The sequence below is a fragment of the Coffea eugenioides genome, chromosome 4, assembly GCF_003713205.1.
Source record: "Coffea eugenioides isolate CCC68of chromosome 4, Ceug_1.0, whole genome shotgun sequence".
Taxonomy (NCBI): Eukaryota; Viridiplantae; Streptophyta; class Magnoliopsida; order Gentianales; family Rubiaceae; genus Coffea; species Coffea eugenioides.
This window is the reverse complement of record NC_040038.1, coordinates 16,666,446-16,684,824: the sequence shown is the minus strand read 5'-3', so window position 1 is coordinate 16,684,824 and position 18,379 is coordinate 16,666,446. Positions and strand designations below refer to the sequence as shown.

The following is an 18,379-nucleotide window of genomic DNA, read 5'->3' as shown; positions in this document are numbered from 1 at the left end:
GGAAACACATAAAAACATATAAACATATAGGAGCACACTTAAAAGCACATAATCAAAATTTTAGGGGTACTAAGGATACCTCCCTTTTGAAGTCGTGACTAAATGAGGGGAGATTGACCTATTTATATTCAAGAATCAACAAAAAGATCAAGGCACCAATTTAATTCAATACCAAAATTCCTCCAATAATGATGATAGGAATTGGAATGGAGTCAAAGATCTTTAAACCCAAACCCAAGATTGAGGCAATTTTGGAAGAAATGCGATCATAAGTGCAAATGTTCTTGAAAATCTTATTTCTTTTAGCTATCATTTTCAAATGGCAACTTGAAATGAGAATCAATCTTTAAGGGATCCACCAATCACTCTTGATTACAAGGTGATAACCTGTTTCATTGTCTCTTTTACCCATATATTACAAGTCCATAGCGCTCATATGTTGACTGAATTTTCATAAGAAGTAAGGATGAGAAACTATTTGCTTTCACCATGATAGGGTATTGAATGAATTAGACAGAATCTGAGTATGAAGCTAAGAGAAATCCTGATGCATAGTTTTTTAATTTTGTATCTCTCAACTACTTGAAAATCTGAAACAACACCTACCTCTTTAGTCTTGAAAGGCTAAGAAGAGAGAATGGCCTTTTTCCCTACACTTTGATCCTTAGTGAGGAAGAAACTTATTGCAATTTGATCTGGTTTTGAAATATTCATCATGGAGTCTTCTACATGAGTTTAAGCATGATATTTTTTTTGCCTGTTGTTCATTTGAGGAATGCAATTTCTATTGTTTTGCATGTCACCAACTATACGCCAATGCATATCACATTTTAGAATTAGATTTTTTTTTTTCTAAATTTCATAGGAACACATTTCTATTGTCTTTGTCAAGTGAATGGAAAATCTTTCAAACTAAAACTTTTGTAATCAAATTGCCCAAATCGGGGCAATTTTTGTAATATATTTATGGGATATGCCAAAGGGCCAAAATTTGTAATCAAAACTTTTGTAAACTTTTGTAATCGGAGCAATTTTTGTAATTAAAACTTTTGTAATCTATTATTCAAAATTTGACTTTAATAAGTCAACACTTTGGATGAACAATAATTGTTGCATCATTTTTCCAAATAAAGAAAGCAATTTTCTTGAAAAAATTCAAGTGCGTTTTGTACTTTGGCAAACACCCTTCATGCAAGTATTTATGGCTGAATTCGAGGAAGAAGCACAAGTCAAAAGTTTGCAAATCCACAGGTCAATCATGAATGAAAGAGCAAGGATGCTACATTCCAGAATGGAGACATGGCTTATCAAGTTAGAAGGACCACTTACTCTAGCAACCAATTCTGAATTTCTCAAAAAGAGAGGGAGCGAAGGAAAAAGGAGAATGATGGAAAAAAAAGAGTAAAAAAAAGTGAGTGAAAAAGAAAATATAAAAGGGAAAATCAAATCAAAAATTAAATTGGGGCAATTTTTTTTTTATTTCATTAGGCCCACATTGAAGCAAATTTTGAAAAATGTGTTCTCAAGGTTATTTCATACCTTTTTTAATTAAAAGGCAAATGCTATAAATGCACCTCTTATCAAATTTTGCAAGGGAAGGTTGTCTTGCTAATGCCATCAATCTCGAAATACATATTTGATTTGACAAATGTTGTGACTAAAATTGCTCATCTTTACTTAGGATCTTATCCCTCTCTCAAGATGCAAAACCAAAAGGATGTTTTTTTCTTCAAACGAAAATAAGAAAAAAAAAGGAAAAAGAAAGAAAAAAAGAAAAGAATAGAAGAAAAAAGAAAGGAAAAAAGAGAAAATGGGTGGGGATGACCTTAGTGAAAATCCAAAATGCTGCTTAGGTAGAGTTTTGTAACACAAGAGAGTCATGAATGGAAAGCAAGAGGTCGAAGTTTCAAAAGCTAGTGACTATGTTTCTTCATTAAAGGCCATCCATTCAAATATGATCATTAGAAGTAGATGTCTTGTGATATACAATAAAGTATGTCTAACTGGTGATGAAAAATTGAGGAGATTCAAGGTAGGTTGTAGAACAGTTCTAAAGAGGTAATTTCTTGACATTGAAAGTTCGTGTTTACAAGGTTCTCAAGCCAGAGGAATCACATGATGGTAGCATTATCTTTTCATCATGATTGTTTCCTCTTTTTTTTTTTTCAGGTTGGATCATATGATCGTTACTTACGCTTTAGTAAAAATATGAAAACTGGGGCAAGCTTTGTAGGTAATCATGGTTTACCCTAGGGCAATTATTAAAAGGGAGTGATCTCCTATTTTGACAATGCATTCAAAGTTTGTTTTGGAAAAATTTGAAAATCAAGAGGATAATGACGTAGGTACATCTTTCGCAAGTCCCTTGAGGGCAGTGTTTCGCTTGTATTCCTCAAATTTCAAAAACTTGTCACTTGTGACTTTCTTTCAAAAAAAAAATCTGGTTTCTTTCACTTTTCTTCTTCTTAAGATTGAAAAATCAAAAAATTGGAAAAATCCACCAAAGCGTGTCACTGCATGCATTTTATGTTTATTATATTTGAATAGTTTGCATTTTATATTTCACGATTGGCAACCCTAAATTTTGCATCTTCCGTTATCCAAATGGCATGATATTGTATTTTAATTTTCAGCCCATCAATCTGAGCATGGCATTTTACTTCTCAAGTCTAGCAACCTAGAACTTGTGTTTTCATTTCTCATTTTCATTCCTCCCACTAGTATTTGGACTTGGATCTAATCCCACCAACAATCTATGCCTGCAATGCATTTTCATTATTTCCACTAATTGCTTGAGTTTGGGTCTAATCCCATGGACAATCTACGCTTAGAGTGCCTTTTTCATCTCTCATTAGTTGTTTGGACTCGAGTCTAATCCCGCTAGCAATATAGACTTGTGGAACACTTTCATTCCTCCAGGTAGTTATTTGGATTCGGATCTAATCCTATCAGCAATCTAGACCTAGGGGCACATTTTCATTCCTTTCACTAGTTGTTTGGTCTTTGATCTAATCTCACCAGCAGTTTAGGCTTGGAGTATAATTTACATTTCTCCTGCTAGTCGTTTGGGTTTGAATCCAATCCCATTGTACAATTTAGATTCAGAAATCACACTTGTAATTTACTATTGGCGAGTCTCAATATCCGCTACACACCCTTCTATCTCTCTTTTTAGTGAGTTTCAGTGTCCACCATGCACCCTTGTATCCCCCTTTTGGAGCATAATCGCATCTCTTTGTGAAATCTTTAATTTACCAGTGGCGAGTTTTAGCATCTGCAGCGCATCCTTCTCCTTCCTTCTTGGCAATTACACTTTTAATTTACTGTTGGTGAGTCTTAACATCCATCATGCACCCCTCTTCCTTTGTTTTTGGTAATTACTTTTTAATTTACTGTTGGCTAGTCTCAACATCCATCACGCACCCTTCTATACCCCTTCTTGAAATACAATTGCATCTCTCCGTGCACCTTTTTCTTTATTATGAGAACTCATTTTTCTTGATTAGTTTTTTAAGTAATTGTATTCCATTGCACATTCTGTCTTTCATGCTCAGAAGTTCTGAGAACTTAGATTTCTTTGTATGGAAGGATCTCTAACAAGTCACGCACTGGCCTTATTATAGTTCATTTCCATTTGAACTACGTTTGACGTGATTTCCATGGCAGGATACATAGATAGCTTTGCAAGAATTCAGTCACATTTTACATTGTCATCATATCATTTTGATAAGTAATGCATAATGTTTCTTTTTTTTTTTTTTTTTTTTATCTTGGTTCAGCCTGTAGCTAAGGAGAAACAGATAGGCAATTTGGAGTTTACGTCTTTATCTTGAATTTTTTTTCGAAACTCCAAACAAAGAGAGATAAATTGTAAACACTAACTTGTTATTATTTTTAATGTTTTCTTGAAATTTTATCCATTTATTGCTCATTTATTTTCATGCATTTTAATGTGAATTTTCTTGTTTTATAGGTTTATTTGAAGAAAAGAAGAAAAGAAAAATAAAAAAAAGAAGAAATTTAAGAAATGAATGAATCAATCATTTTTTTCCCAACTACTATACTATTAACCCAACCGAACACTCCACTCAATCCCTTGCCTCTTTGTTGACTTTTCTTGACAAAAAAAAAATCATCACACAACCTAACTCGCCTTCCCCAATTCCTTTTCTCAGCTTCCACTCTCTCTTTTTTCTCAACTTCACATACACACACACTACACATACCAACACACACTTGCACACACAAATACTCTCTCTAGCTCTCTCCACAAGCACACAACACACACCAATTCTAAAAAAAAAAAAAGAAGAAAGGTGAAAGGAAACAAAAAATGGAACAACGGATGTGATTTGGAGCCTAGAAATTTTCATCACAATTCTTGAATTAGAGGACTCTAGCTTTCATTCAGATTATCTCTTACCTTCTATTTACATCAAATCATGTTTTATGTTTCTTGATGGGAAAATCGTTCAAAATATTCCTCACATTTTGTAAAATGACTTTTTTCGTCCTTCATTTTTAAAAGTGTAATTTTACGTCCTTTGCAAATTCACATTGGTCAAATTTGGTTTCTACCGAGGTTTCCGACTAATTTTTTACCGGAATTTATCACGTGCCTTGCATGTGATCATTTTTTAGGGGCAAAATTATCAAATCAAAATTTACATAATCCGATCTATAGTCCCTCACATTTCACAAAATAAATTGCTTCGTCCCTCACATTTTACAAAATAAAATTTTTCATCCCTCATATTTCACAAAATGAATTTTTCATCCCTCATTAACTATATGTACAAATAGTTTTTTTTTTAAATTCATGTATATATCTATTTGATTTCACCTGAACGGTACGAATAACATGTAATATATCTCTATTTGATTTTACCTAAACAGACAAATTGTAGTTATACACATGCTATTCAATAAATATATACATGGGTTTAAATCTAACAATTTTGTTTTAAACACATAAATATGTATATATATCTATTTGATTTCGCCATGTGAATCTATTCAATATTTGTAACATTTTATCTTTTAGTAATAATTCATTTATTGAGTTATGTAACAAGACCATTTAATTAATCGGTCCTAACTTGAATTTTATAGTCATGCTAACAAATTGCAGTTTAAATCTAAAATTTTTACTTGCCACATTTAAGTCCAACAGTTGAATTTCTTGTTTTGTAATTGTTTTAAAATTTGAAAGTATCAATCACTTACTTCTTTTTGTCATACTATTCCTTTGTTTATTTTTCTATCCAAATTTAATTCGAAATAAACACTTGATAATGTTTAGAATTAAATGTCTTATTTGTTTTCAATTTTCAAGTAAAAGGAAATGAATATGAGTGAAAAACTAACAATTTTTTTAAAATCCCTGTATATATCTATTTAATTTCACCTGAATAGTACATTCAGATGAAATCAAATAGATATATACATGAGTTTAAAAAAAGTTATTCGTACACATGATCAATTAGGGATGAAAAAATTATTTTGTGAAATGTGAGGGACAAAAAAAATTATTTTATAAAATGTGAGGGACTATGGATTGAATTATGTAAATTTTGATTTGATAATATTGCCCTTCAAAAATGATGACATGCAAGGCACGTGGTGGATTCCGACCAAAATCTAGTCGGAAACTTAGATAGGAACCAAATTTAACCAATGTGAATTTGTAAGCCATTCGTACACATGCAAGGCAAGTAAGGGACGAAAAAAGTTATTTTGTAAAATATGAAGGACATTTTGAACGTTTTTCCCTTATATTATTATAAATAATAAGTGGATGATGTCAACTTACTAGTCCAATGCTAATTGTGGTATTTTCTCGCTTCTTTGCTAGTCCAATACTAGTGAGAATTTATAGAAATGAGTTAGTCCAATACTAGATCCATAGGTTCCATCACATGCTAGATCCATGTATTGCGTGTTATCATTTCATTTCATGTATATTTTTCTATTTTTAAGATTATTTTTCATTTGCATGTTATTTTTCCTTTTTATTCCCTTACTCCATATGTGTACAATCCATTGCATTTGGGTGCATTTAGATTAAAAAGAAATAGCATATGTACATATAAAATGTTTGTTTGAGGGAAGGGATTAATACCATTAAACACACATGAAGGGTCTAGAGTAACTTCATTTCCATTTCAAATGCAAAGCGCGATACAAATAAATATATAAATAAAGTAAATAAATAACCATTTATCACATACATGGAGGAGGAGAAACGAATACGTGTGTAAAATAAAAGAAGTCTTAAAAAGAAAATGCAATCTAAGACATTCAAATGCAATATGTGAAAAGGATTAAAAAAGAAAAAGGTAAATAAACCAAGTGTTTGGAATCATTAGTGATCTCTAGTGGAGTCACTAAGTTTTCGTGCCCTATTTTTTGAAATGAAAATGGTGTTTGATGAAAAATGTGTTTTTGATTTATAAAATGAAGAAAATGGCCAAAAATGGGACTTTTGAAAATGCGATAGTTTGGCCCCAAAAGAATAGTCTAAAAATAGGTTTTTTTTTTTTGAAAAAAAAAGAAGTCACCACTTGATATTGAATTTAAGTGCATCAGTTCACCAAAAAAAAAGTTTTAGAAAAATAAAATGAAAGAAAATCCCTTTTTTACACTATTCCTTATTTTTGAAAACGAGAGAAAAAAGTTTTAAAGTCACGGTTGAAAAAATGGAAGGTAAAGGTTCAATCAACTCAAACTTAAGACACCCTTTCAACCTACCCTAAGTTAATTGCTTAGTTTAGTCAAAATTTTCATAATTTAACTTTCAAATTTATCACATTTGGATGTCTCTATATGGATGTAAATCTAAACCTAAGAAGGGTATTGAGAGGGACAAAATGTCGTTTCAATGTCTAGCTATTACTAATCGCATTAATTGCCAAATCCAAAAATAATCTCTTTATGTATGCAAAAAAATGAGACTCAAAAAGAAATAAAATTTATAATGTATACATATAAGTATATATAACCAAAGAGAGGGAAATGAAACATAACGAGTATGGGGGAAGAAAACTCATGATACAGTTTTTCTTCTTACAGAGGGGTAATAGTCTGCTAAAACTAAAAAGTCATAATCACTTATTTCCCATATCCGAAGTTGACACTTCTAACCTAACAAGCAAAAGGACTATCTAATTTTCTAATTTCTAAATGAGATGCAATTCTAAATGTAATCGATTGTACACATATGGGGTAAGGGAATAAAATAAGGAAAATTAACATGGAAATGACAAAAATGCTAAAAATAGAAAAATATGCATGAAATGGAATAAAGGCATGCAATACATAGATCTAGTGCGTGACGGGACCTATAAGTGGCCCATTTCTAAATATTCTCTTTAGCATTGGACTAACAAGAAAGTGGAAAAAAATCACAACTAGCATTGGACTATTTTGATGATATTATGTACTCATTATTTATAATAATAAAACATATAAAACATAATTAAAACAAATAAACATATACGAGCACATAGGACACATAACATATAGCATAATATCTATATGTAAGATGCTGAGGAAAGCAAGTAAATCGTGTAAGCACATAAGTCACATAAACATGCAAATCCTATCTATTACATTTTGGAACCTAACTACAATTTAAAAGGGGGGGGGGGGGTTATAGAAAATAACCTATCTAATCTATTTATTACATTTGTCTATCAAATTACAATTTTTGTAAACAAGAAAAATATAACCTATCTATTACATCTTAGGTATTTGAATACCCCTCAAATAGTTATAAAAGTTAAACTAAATAAATATAAAAATTAATATAAACTTAAAGTAAATAAATAAAAGAAAACACATAAAAACATATAAACACATAGAAGTGCATAAGAGCACATAATCAGAATTTAAGATGTAATAAGGTTACCACCTTTTTGAAGTATTGACTAAGTGAGGGGAAATTGACCTATTTATGATCAAGAATCAACAAAGGAATCAATGTATCAATTTAATTGAAAATACTTTAAAAGAGAGCGTAAGCATATACTAAATGCGCCTTATCAAGCCAAAAAATGTAAATAAACTTAAAACACTTTAAATTTGCAAATTAAATGTATCCAAGCAAAGCATAAGTAATAATTAAACAAAGAGAGCAATTATAATTGAGAAAGTTAGAACTTTGTCATACACTAGATTCTGATGGTAGAAAATGGATACACATCAGAATCTAATGTATGAAAGGTATATCCTTCGCATTCTCCCTATGATTGACCTCAATTTTACTAGGTAAGTCCCCATGATTCCTAGGGTTAATTGAGTTGACTATCTGACTAATTTACATTTCCATGCTTCTATTCATATTCACGAGTTGGTTCATTATACTCTCTATCTGTTCAAATCTGTCATTCACCTTCTCCAACTTGTCCATGACATGATAGTTAACTTTTCTAAAATAATTTCCCAAACAGATTTAGCATCAAAATGGGGCAAGCTTATGTTAGAAACTTGGAGGGTTATTTGGCCTTAGCTTGATTTTACTCCCTCTACCCAAAATGGGGTTGATTTTTCCGCCCAAGATTATAAATATAGTTGTAGGTGTTATTGTTGTTATTGTCTGGGGAAATTATTAACATACTGGACCTCTTCTCCATTCATGCACTCACCATTTTACAAGGTTTTCCCACACGTAGAACAACATAAAACAGGCTCAGAATTAATAGCACTAATATTCGATTACTTACCAAGCAAATTAACAATATTATTTACCCTAGCATTTAACATATTCAAAACATCAATTTCATATATATTTGCAAGCCTTTTAGAATTGCCTCTATTCGTAGTCCACTGGTAACTACTAGTAGCCATCTCCTCCAAAAACTCATATGCATTCTCAATTGATTTATCTATCAAAACTCCACATACAACTGCATCAATTGTAATTCTCGTGAGAGAGATTAGACCATTGTAAAAAGTTTACACTGCTAATCACTCGAGAAGGCCATGGTGAGGACACTTCGTTTGTAGGTTCTCGTACCTTCCAATGCCTAATATAAAGATTCACCAACGAAATGACAAAAGGTAGCTATATCATTCCTAAACTTGGCAGTTTATTGGGAGCAAAATATTTAGTCAGGAAAGCAGTTGAAAGATCATTCCAAGTAGCAAAAATGTTTGCAGGTTTAAAATTTAGCCATATCTTAGCCTTATATCGTAGAGAGAAAAGGTATAATCTCAACTTGATGGGATCCTCGCTCACTCCAAACAACTTTATAGTGTCACAAATCTCTAGAAAATTTGCCAAGTGAGCATTTGGATCCTCAGTAGAGTTTCCTCCAAACTAGTCTTGCTACGCCATCTGGATTAAGGCAAGTTTCAACTCAAAGATATTCGCAGCAACAACAGGACGAATGATGCTTGTCCATGCTCTCGAGATGTTTGGCAATGTGATATCATGCGATGCCTTAGCATTCGCTTGATTAGAGACCTTGTTTGCCATCTCCTTTTGGGTTGTGTTTAACTCCTTCAAATTGAATTCTTCTCCTTGCCCATAATGTCCTCTTGATTTCTGGGCCAATAGGCTAAATCACGCGTGAAGCACAGTGCATGTACTAAAAGATAAAAAGCAATAAAAACATGTTTTAGCACCCAAGCAAAGAAGGAAATTTTTTTTTAAAAAAAAAGAAAATTGTCTAAAGTAATACTAAAGGAAATTCTTAATCATGATATTGCACAATTCTTTTCTCGGCAACGGCATTAAAAACTTGATGTGAATTTTAAATTAAATCTAACTTCTCATTTGCAACTACATAGTTTGTTCACTAGTTCAAGGAAAAAATAGATGTCAATTCTACAGAAAAAGAAAGTCAGCTACCAAAACTGTTCAAATTACTCTATTATTTTTATGTCAAATCGCCACAAGAGATTTGACAAATTCAAATAACACTACTCAAATTAATTAAGAATATGCAAAAGCAGAGTTTATCTTTGTCGTATAAGTTGTATGTGAGTTAGAGCAGGATTTTCCTTTAGATAAATCCCGCCACACTATGTGAATGCGGATTGGTCTGTTTTCTTAAATCAAATGGAGTCTTGAAACTTTATAGTTTATAGATAAATGAGGCCTTTCGGCCCACGCCAATATTTTTTAATGAAGAAATCAAATTTTCAATTGGGAGTTCAGGTTCAGAATATTCTTAAAAATGCATAATATCTCAAACCACACATGATTGTCATAGGCAGGCCTCCGGCCCAAAGGGAAGCCCCTTTGGACTACTTTATGTGACACATTCGAGGTAGATTCTATGGGCCATAGATACAATTCTTGGGATTTGAGTTACTATATTTCCAAGAAAATTAACTTTTTTTTTTTTGGTAAAGAAAAGTTTGGGTAGGTTCGGTTCCGATCATCACCACGGATCAGAACAGACTTCCGGGACCATAGGTCGCTTACAGAGATATTTACAGATCACTCATCAACACAATCCTCACATCGGCAGTGGGATTCGAACACACGACCTTTTATGAAGAAGTGGTCATTCTTACAAATTGAGCCAACTTATGTTAATTAGCAAAATTCACTAAAGGGAAAAGTGTGGGTGTATGGAATTGTCCAGTTAGTAAAAACTAGCTTTGTTGTTGAGTTGTAGTGTCAAAAAGCACACCTTTGGCTTATATAAAGGAAAGGCAACAACTTGGTTGAAAGCAAATTCAAACTATTCAGGTGAAAATGAATCTAATCATTTTGTCTGAATCTAGCAAAGCACTATCATGAAAAAATCCAATTTTTTTTGAAAAAATTATATATAACTCACAATTGTGGGATGAATACAAGAAATTACAAAAGATCATAACTAATTCAAACTACAATTAACTCCCACTAGTGGGACAAAATACTAACATAAAGTTAAAAGAGACTCATATTTTGGTGAGATTTGAAGTCAGAGTCTCCAGATCCTCACACATTTCATTAGATCAATGGGATCTAATTTTTTCCCTTTTTATAGAAAGTTGCCAATTTTGCTTGAAAAGTCCAGTTATTGGTGCTTTTCATTCCGATGATTGACTTGTTTGTCATCCTTTTATTTGTTCGATTTCTTTTGTGTTTAGAAACATGCTGTTAAAAAGAAGAATTTGAGGATTGAGCTGCTTGTGATATTTTATAATGATGTCTGTTCATATCATCTTCTTTTACCCTTCTTGATTTTTATTCTATTTATCCAATTTTTGTCTTACATTGTTCTCTTATCATAGATAATTGCAGCCATAGAATCCAATTTTCCTATGGATATCAGGATTTCCATTGTTGACAGTTAATTTTTTCTAATAACACACGGTATTCAGATAAAATTCCTATTTTTTGTTTATGAAACCTTGGCATATATCGAGACGACAGCCCTCTAATAGAGATTTAGTGAAAAAGAAGAAACAAAGAGCTGGTTTTTTTTTTTTTTTAAACAGTTTGAGGAATTGGAACTGAATTTCCGTTTGGTTCTCCTAGAAAACAATTTTCCTTTTTTGAGCTTGTTGTTAAGGAGTTGGAAACAAAAATTGTAAAATTGAAAAGGTCATATTTTCTAGCCCTGGAAGTTTTTACCTGGAGGGTACTACCCTCTCTGATGTTTGATGTAAAATGCATTCATATGTTGTGACTTGTCAAGTTAAAAAGTCCTGCATTTGAGTAAAGCAATAATTTCATAATCGTTCCTTGAGGTTTATGACAACTGTAGGCAGTACCCCCTAAGTTTGATAAATTACACCTATTTCCCCCTATGGTGTGAATTGACAAAAATAGCCATCATGAGTTACTATAACGTCTCCATGAAGGTAAATAATGCATTTAAGTTAAATTCAACAAATCATTAAGAAAGAGCAATAGATTATATCCTGTCTTCGCAACCAAAATCACCACACTGTTACTAAATATAGTCATAGTTTAAAATGGAAAGAAACTCTAGATTCCTCCAAACAATAGGGTCTTGTTCAACCAGTATCCAAGATTTTTTTAGGTCTATAGGCATAAATGTTATTTTTTTTAAAATTTTAAAGGAAGACGAACACTTTCTATAGATAATTTTCTTAAAGCATGTGAGCATTTATAGTTGAAAATTACTAAGGAGATGCGGGCAATCTTGCAACTAGACTCTGCTTCTTATCCTTATGTGGGATCCAAGGTTGTAAGGGAGTAGTACCCCTTATTTAATTTTCGCTTGCTTTCAATTATCTCGCTATGTGATATGGTATCTTAATAAAAGCAGGAAGTGGCGACCCGACCCTGGGTATAGGGTTTAGCCAGAAAAAAGGAAAAAAAAAGGAGCTTTATGTTTGTGGACAGAAATTTAGTAAGGGCAATTTAGGATTGTCAAAAGGATATTTTGCTTACATCAGCAAAGTTAGCCCCAAACAAAATTTTAAGGGAGGTTTCTGTAATTTTTTAACCCGATCGGTACTGTTTGCAAATGTCATAAACCTCAGAGAGATTTGTGAAATTATCCCTTCAGTAAATGTTGATTTCAAGTTTTCTTCCTGATGTTGTGGTAAAATTAACTATTGTTTGACACCTTTTTCTCACGTGAAAGAAGAGGTAACCAATTTTTTTCTGGGGGACTAAACGGTAAGGAACGTACTCTGGGTTTATTAGAAATTTTCTTTAAGGAAAAATCATCAAATCAGATCATCAAACATCTCTATTTTGCTTATTAAGCTAATGGCCATTATCTGATTCACCTTATACTAGGAGCACAGGAACGGCAGGTCAAGTTGAAAATGAGTAATTACTGTGTCTTTTTCTGGTGAAGTGTCAATTTAACAACAGCAAAAGTTGGTTTGGATAAGCCGTAGGCTTTTGTACTGAAGCTTGTTTGTTTAATTTAATAAGCTTTAAATTATATTCAAGCTTTGCTTGTTTATTTTTTGAGTTGAACTCTAATGTGTTTTTATCTTGAAAATGAAATACTATTTAGTTAATAAGATACTTCACTTATAACTAATAAATCATGATTTCGAGTCATCAAGGGAGTAAATGAGAACCATTATTGATCCTTAAGCTCAAATCAAATTGCAGTAGTTTGAATTTTTTTACATGTAAATTTCAATTTTATTAGTGATAGAAGCAAACTTGATCCGAGTTTCAAACTTTAATGAACACAAAATGCTGTTCCTATTTAGTTTGATTAGCTTTTAAATCAAATTTGAACAAGCTTCAAGCGAACCTAGCTCAATTCAAGTACCGAATAATTTGATCCGTCTTCTAGTCCTAGCAAAATTGTTCATATTTGTGTACTATTTTCTCACATCAGATCTGAGTCTTGTGATTTTTTGGACCAACGGGTTCTTTTGGCCCACCCTTATGTTCATTATCCTGATAATATTTCATAATTTGAAGGACAGGTTGACAATAATTTTCTTCAAAAAAGAATAACATTTTAAAAGACGTGCTTGTAGCAGGTAAACTTCCCTTCAGAAGACAATTAACTTCTCTGGCTAACAAAATCCAGGTATATTCCTTGTATGATCAAAGATACTGTGTGGGGTTGTGGGACTGTCTGAAGTCCTGTAATTTTCCAAGAACCTTACAAACTGTATCCGTGGTTGTGTAGGATACCTTCGGTACCCAACAACCTTAATTCTTTCATTTTAGTAAAATACAAAAATGACTACGCTGTTTAATCATGCCATGAAACGTCAGGTAAAAGAAAAAAAAGCACAGGCTTGGCTTCTATGAATGAAGGCATCATCTCAGTTGAGACTCGCTGAGCAACTTCAGCTGTCTGGTCAGAAAAAGATCTAATCATTTTGTCTGAGTTTAATAGGTAATGTACTATCATGATAGAGCCCAACTCTATTAGATTATTGGGTTCTGATCTGTTTGTTTCTTTTTATAGAAAGTTACCAAATTTTCTTGAAATGCCCAATTAAAGGTGCTGTTGAATGTAAAGATTGATGACTTGTTTGTTGCCCTTTCTTTTGTTCTTTTTATTTTGGGTCACAAAACAGGTGCAGAAAAGATGAATTTGAGGTTTCAGTTTTTTTTTTCAGCTGCTTATGATACAATAAAATGATGTTTGTTCATCTTATCTTCTTTTACCCTTCTTGGATTTAAGTGTATTTCTCTAATTTTTTTCTCTTACCTTGTTCTCTATTCATGAATACTTGCAGGCTGCAGCCATAGACTCTAATTTTCCCCTGGCTTTCTGGATTTCTGTTCATATTTAACAGCTGATTTTCTTGCAATCTTTCCACTTCTGATGCATGATATAATATGCATTTAGACATTGAAACTTGTGAAGTTAGAAGTCCCGGATGTAAGGAAATTTTGAAGTCAATTTGGCTTCCTGATGTAGTGGGAAATTAACTACTGTTTGACATCTCTTTTCTAGGTAAAAGAAGAGGTAAGCAATTGTTCGGTAGGGCCCTAGATAAACGGTAAGGATCATACTCTGGGTTTACTAGAATTATTCTTTACTAAAAAATCATCCAAAGCCATGGCCTCATTCGCAAATTGTTGGAGGACACGAACAACTGGTCAAGTCAACTCAAAAAATGAGTGATTGTTGTGTCTTTGTCTGGTGAAGTTGCAAGGAATCAGAGGGGCAGGAACGGTTGCAAGAAGCAATGGTTCCTGAAGGTTTATAGCCAAGACTTGGCCAAAAAAATAAAAAATGTAAGGTCTACATTGTATCATGTGCATCGTATTTTACATTATGTGTGGGATCTATAAAATTTTGTTCTATAGTTACACGTTATTGAAAGTGAGTTATATTGTGTGGATACAAAGTTATATCTTATGCATTTTACACAAAATCAACTCGAACAGTTTTCTTGACAACCGTTCGGGCCTCGTGTCCTAAGGAATCATAGAGATATGTACAAAGGAAAATTTAAAATTTTCGACTCCTTTAGTAGATTAACTTTTGATTAAATTCATCTGACATAGTCTTGCTAGCAAAAGTTCAGTGAGTATTTATACACAAATAAGTGATGCATATCCTTATAGAAACCTAAATCTTGTTTTCAAAAGGATTTATCTTCCTTCACAAATTAAATTATAAGTTGGAAAACTTAATCTTTCAAATCCCTACTTAAAATTCTTTTAATCTAAGTTCTGGATATGTTGGCAATACTTATGAGTTATAATTTTTAATAAGGAATAATTACATCTACACCCCTTATGGTTTAGCCAAACTACCATTGTACCCCCTTGAACTTCTGAAAACAATAGTCACCCCCTTTGACTTAACAGAGGCTAAATGGTGTTAAACTTAGTCTTGTGTGGACGTAACTACCCTCCCAAAACTTTATACATTATTAAATACAAAAAAGAAAAATAACAATCATAAATATAAAAAAAGGCAAAATAAAAGATTAAATAAGTGGCCAAGGTTTAAAAACAAAATGGGTAAAGAAAACCAATTATGCCTAGACCACCACACCACCAAAACTGATACCATAAGTCCATGACAGCACCACCAAAAGAAATCCACCATGACTGCTCTACCATTCATCCCCTCTAACCATGAATTACCTATTATCTACTCCTGTGTGTTATGGTACAGAAGCCAGAGTGCAGAAATGAAGAAATCAAACTTGATTGTAATGATTCAGTGGATAATCAATGAAACAGTGATTGTAATAAGCTCAACTTTCATTAATGAATCTGGAAAACAAATTACAAGAACAGAGGTAATGAATTTAGCTAAGAAGGTGGAAGATCTGAAGGAAAATTTGGGAGTGAAATTGAGGATTGCTCCTCAAGTAACTATAACCAATCTGGATCGAATAATTCAAAAGCTAAAACTCAATGAAGCAGGCATGCCTGCTTATAAAGCTATCAGTTCCTAACAAACTCCTAACTATACCAATAAGAATCAAACATGTGTCCTAATTGCAGCTGCAAGTTGCTGCAAGTTGCCGTGCTTCTTGGCTTTCTGTTAGAACAGATGAAACCCAGCAAATGCGTGGTTCAGTATACGCACCTTTGCTGAAGCTCTTCCTCATGATCACGCCTTCAGTTACTGGATTTCACGCCTTCTTCCTTTCTGCTTCCTAGTGCATATCTTCAGCTTCAGTCCAGCTCCCGCATTTCATTACAATACCTCCCTCTCATAAGACCCTTGTCCTCAAGGTCGGAATTGAGGAAACTTCTCCCTTATTTGTTCGGCATCTTCCCAAGTTGATTCTGCAGGTTCAGTGCCCCATTACTGAATAAGCCATTGAGTCACAGCTACATTCCTCCTTCTGATCATCCTCCTGCCTAATAATGCCACAGGTTCTACTCTAATCTGCCCCTTTTCGTCAGTGTCTGGTAGTTGTAGGATAGGTGTTGTCTGGTCTCCTAGCTTCTTTTTCAGCAGAGACACATGAAACACAGGATGGATCCTTGATGCAGTAGGTAGCCTGAGCCTGTAGGCCACCTTTCCAATCTTCTCCTCTATACAGTAGGGCCCAAAGTACTTAGCAGATAATTTGGTGTTGTTCCTGATCATCACAGATGATTGTCTGTAGGGATGCAACCTCAAGTATACCCAATTTCCTACCTGGAATTCCCTTTCACTCCTGTGCTCATCAACATATTTCTTCATCCTCTCCTGAGCAGCCTTTAGGTTGTGCTGCAACAGTTCGTCCATTCTCTTCCTGTCCATCATGTAATCCTCCATTGTTGCCACCTTAGTTTGCATATAAAGCCCAAGTGCTAGCTGGGGAGGCTTGGTCCCATACAAAGCCTCAAATGGGCTCATCTGTACAGCAGTGTGGAAAATGGTGTTATACCACCATTCAGCCAAAGATAACTAGGAGTTCCACCTCTTAGGTTCCAGGTGAGTCATACATCTGAGATACATCTCTAATACTTGATTTACCCTTTCTATTTGACCATCTGTTTTGTTATGGTAAGCTGTACTTAGGCTCAATCCTCTCCCAGTAGTGTGAATAGCTCATTCTAGAATTGGCTGACAAAGACCTTATCCCTATCTGAGATCATACTCTGTGGAATGCCATGTAGCTTACTGACATGATCCAGGAAAACTCTAGCTACTTTAGGGGCATCAAAAGGGTGAGACAAGCTCATGAAGTAAGCATACTTAGTAAACCTATCTACTACAACCAGGATAGTGTCTTTCCCTTCTGATTTGGGTAGTCCCTCTATGAAATCCATGGTGACATGACTCCAAGAGTGCTGTGGGATAGGGAGGGGTTGGAGTAGGCTTGGATAAGCCACACGTTTATCCTTACATTTCCTGCAGGTATCACACTGCAATATTGCTGCCTTGATCTCCTTGAACATGCCTGGCCAATGGAATAGCTGTTTGGCTCTCATCCAACTGGCCTGTATGCCTGAATGTCCCCCTAGCTATGAGTCACGAAGGGCAGAGATGAGTTTCTTCCTTATTTCTCCCCCCTGTCCTACTACAACTCTCCCCTTATACCTTAGAATTCCACTTTGATAGTTGTAGTCTGAGTCTTGTCCTGGAAATGCTAAGATTTCTTTGATGAGATCTTAAGCCCAGGTATCACCTATGTAGTTTTCTATTACCTCTTTCATCCATTCTGGTATGACTGTGGTAGTGGCTGCACACTCAGCTTCCTCCTTCTGTGACGCCCCGAAAGGATGAGTGTGAGAACCTGAAAATTTTTATATATTTTTGAGACATTATTTTGTTTTCTTGTCTATAATTTTATGCCTTTCTTCAATATATTAATTTCCTATACATTTTTATAAGGGAATATAGTTTTCAAATCATTTCCTTGATGCAAGTTAGTCCACGTTGAGTTTGAAGTGTATTATGGACGTGGGACCCGCTAGTGCGGTAAATGCAATATATTTTTGAAAACTTGTTGGAGTTTTGTATTAAGTGGTATTATTTTATAAGGTGCTAAGAGATAATTAAAATTTACCTATATGGATTAGCATTAGAGAGACAAAGAGATAAGTTTTAAGCTAAAAGGTGACAAGTGTCACCATTCAATTTATCCTTGGACTTTTGACCAAGATATTTTTACCTTCTTAAAACTAATTTTGGCCAATTTATTTCTTCATTTTTAGCTCCTTTGGCCGGCCCTCTCAACAAGAAAAGAAAAGAAAGCTCTCAACTTGTTTCTTCCATTTCTTGCCTTGATCTCACAAACCAACCATTAAAACTTTGATTTGCTCCATAAAAACCTTTCTCTTGGTAGGATTAAGGTGAGTGGTGAAGTGGTTTGAGAAGCAAAGGTGCTAAGTTGCTTGTTGTCTTGAGGTTACAAGGTGGGTTGTTAAGAATCTTTCCCTTTAACTTTGATAATGTTCAATTGGTGGCTTTAGTGGTTTAATATGATGACATATGGAGTGATTATGGTTTGTTTATGGTTGGAAGTGAAGGTTTGATGAATTTTGATTTATTCTTGTTCTTTTTCTGTTTTGTAT

The 18,379-nt window shown here is 33.6% G+C and overlaps 1 non-coding gene across 1 annotated transcript; it reads left to right on the top strand.

Annotated features, from left to right (window-relative positions):
- The first annotated feature begins 8,977 nt into the window (after nt 1-8,977).
- On the top strand, nt 8,978-9,083 carry LOC113769727. Its single transcript, XR_003468273.1, has one exon. It is a non-coding gene; the product is annotated as a small nucleolar RNA R71 (small nucleolar RNA).
- The last annotated feature ends 9,296 nt before the right edge of the window (nt 9,084-18,379 follow it).